The sequence below is a fragment of the Montipora foliosa genome, chromosome 13 (genome assembly GCF_036669935.1).
Source record: "Montipora foliosa isolate CH-2021 chromosome 13, ASM3666993v2, whole genome shotgun sequence".
In the NCBI taxonomy this organism is placed as follows: domain Eukaryota; kingdom Metazoa; phylum Cnidaria; class Anthozoa; order Scleractinia; family Acroporidae; genus Montipora; species Montipora foliosa.
The window spans coordinates 9,852,002-9,854,501 of NC_090881.1; positions in this window are offsets into that span (position 1 = coordinate 9,852,002).

The window sequence follows — 2,500 nt, forward strand, 5'->3', positions numbered from 1 at the left end:
ATTGTTAGGAGTGTAATGTTGCCGCAATAATTTGTGATATTTCCCATAATTATTGTGATAATAGACCAGACTCTTTGTTTTCAGGGATCACTATCTGCTGGAAATGTTTTAAATCTGTATAACGCTCTCTCTTTCAAAACGGAAAAAATACACATGATGACAGATCACATGTTAGAAACAACCTGGCTAACGAATTAATTTGTTTACAAATGTATGTGCAGGTGCAAAGCAAGATATTTTGCAACAAGGTGCTGCCACTGCTGTTGAAACAGAGACAGTCAGTGGTTCTAGAACAACTACAAAATGTTCCAAATGCAAAAGGCCAGGTCACACAAGGAGAAACTGCCCTATGTGAATGGGCTGAAAAATTGGGCCCGGTTGTTTGAAAGCTGATTATCTTAATCCAGACTTAGCCTAAACTTTGGTTTCATTTTTTCAACTTTTCGTTGAAATTTCTTTTGCATGCATATTTTTGTTTTTCACGATTGACCTCTTCTAATGTAAAGTTTTGCAGAATATCAGCATTGAAGAGCATTTGGGAGTAGAGCAATAAATTCGTTGGTAAATTTTAAATCTGGGATTAGTATTAATTGGCTTTCGAAAACAGGGCCCTGAATAATTTATCAGCACTACTAGTTTAGTTACCATATTATTATTATTCTATGTGGATCCCCAGTTTTTGGAAGTGCTCTCGTATAAATTACTAAAGTGTTTAGGAGTTAAGAGCGTAAATTTTGTAAGCTCCTTTAAAGTCTGCTGATATGCAGTTTAGTTCTGATTTGATAAATGTGTTATGCAAAGCCCCTAAAAATCTCAACTCCACCCCTGCCCCCCGCTACCATGGTAGGGTATTTTCTTTGGAGAATGCTTGCCTCCCAATAACAGTGTTCCTCAACTTAGTCCCCGTGTTAAGTTTTTATTGGTGTATTCTTATAATAATCACAGTCTCACAACAATCACGATCTCTCATTAAGTCCAAAAATAAAACGTCTTGATACAATGCTCTTTATGAAACTAAAGATATCAATTTTCTAAAGGTATCTATGTCAAGTTACGAAAAAGCAATCATGTTGTCGATTCCCGGAAATATCCTTATCATCCATATGGTAGAAAAACACGCGATAAACAAGCAAAGAGTATATAGTACATTGAAAACATCCTGCTGAATTGTGTTAGGTACATTAAAGTTGAAAAATCACTGACAAGTCTCAACTGTGTTTTAGCATGTTACGCACGCTTCAATTAAACCAGGCTAAATTATGCAATTGTAATATGAGTGCTATTGTCATGTGAACATTCACCTAATTTAGAAGCTTTCATGTAAAAAGTATTATTTATTGGCAGACTGGAACACAAAGCCAGCTCTTGTATTGTATCCCAGCTATTCCTTCAAATTATTAGTCTAATAAAATTAGTTAAGATTCGTAATTAAACAGATTATCAGCTTCAAAAACCACACAAAGCTTGCAAAAGTCCTTGTTATCTGAGTATGTGAAAATGGCTGCAGAGCCTCAGTCTATCAAGATGTTAAAATGAATTATTATGGCTTGTTGAATTTCAATGAACAATCTTGTCAAATGTCATCTTTTTTAGCTGAAGTATCCACACCACAATACCTTGGGGACCAGAAAGTCAGAATACTTTGGGTTTGATTCCAGGGCTGTAGCTAGTAACAGGCAAAGCGAGGCACTTGCCTCAGTCATTTTTTGGTTTTTGTTGTTTACAGTCATTACGAACACCCTAAATAACTATGATATGTAGGAAGAAAATTAAACCATGCAGATTTCCTGAGTCATAATACACTCATGAACATTGCCTTAGTCTTTTTTTCTCCAGCTATGTCCCTGGATTCCCAGAACTATGCCTCATTATAGCCTGTTGACTGCCTGTGTAAGGTCTGATAACGTGTCCTTATATTATTATAAATGCAAGCTGGAAGTGGTCTTCCAGTTGAGGATAGCTTGCTCTGTCTTGATAGTCTTCTTAGTTTCATTCTCGGACACCTTCATTGATTCGCGACTCAAACCAAGTTGCTCTTCAGCGATTTGAAGGAGTTGTTCAAATTATCCTAACGACGAGAACTTGCTTTTGTTCGCCTTTAAATGACCTATAAGATTGTAGTCCTTATCCAGCGTGGGTAAAGAAGAAGGTGGGGAATCATTTCTATGCCTAGAAATGTTTAAACTTTCTTGACTATCTGTGGAACCGCCGTACGCCGCCATGTTGTTGTATCACCGAGAGAGAGAGAACTGTAGTCACTGAGGAACTGTAGGCACAAAGGGCAAAGAGCAACAGTGGGGACAGAGGAACAGAGGGACAGGAACAGTAGGCACACCGGAACACTGGGCACAGAGGAACAGTTGGCACAGAAGAACTGTAGGCACAGATGGCACAGAGGAACAGAAGGCACAGAGAAACAGTGGGAAAGAAGGGACAGAGAAACAGTAGACACAGAGGAACACTGGGCAACGAGGAACAGTGGGCACAGAGGAACAGTATG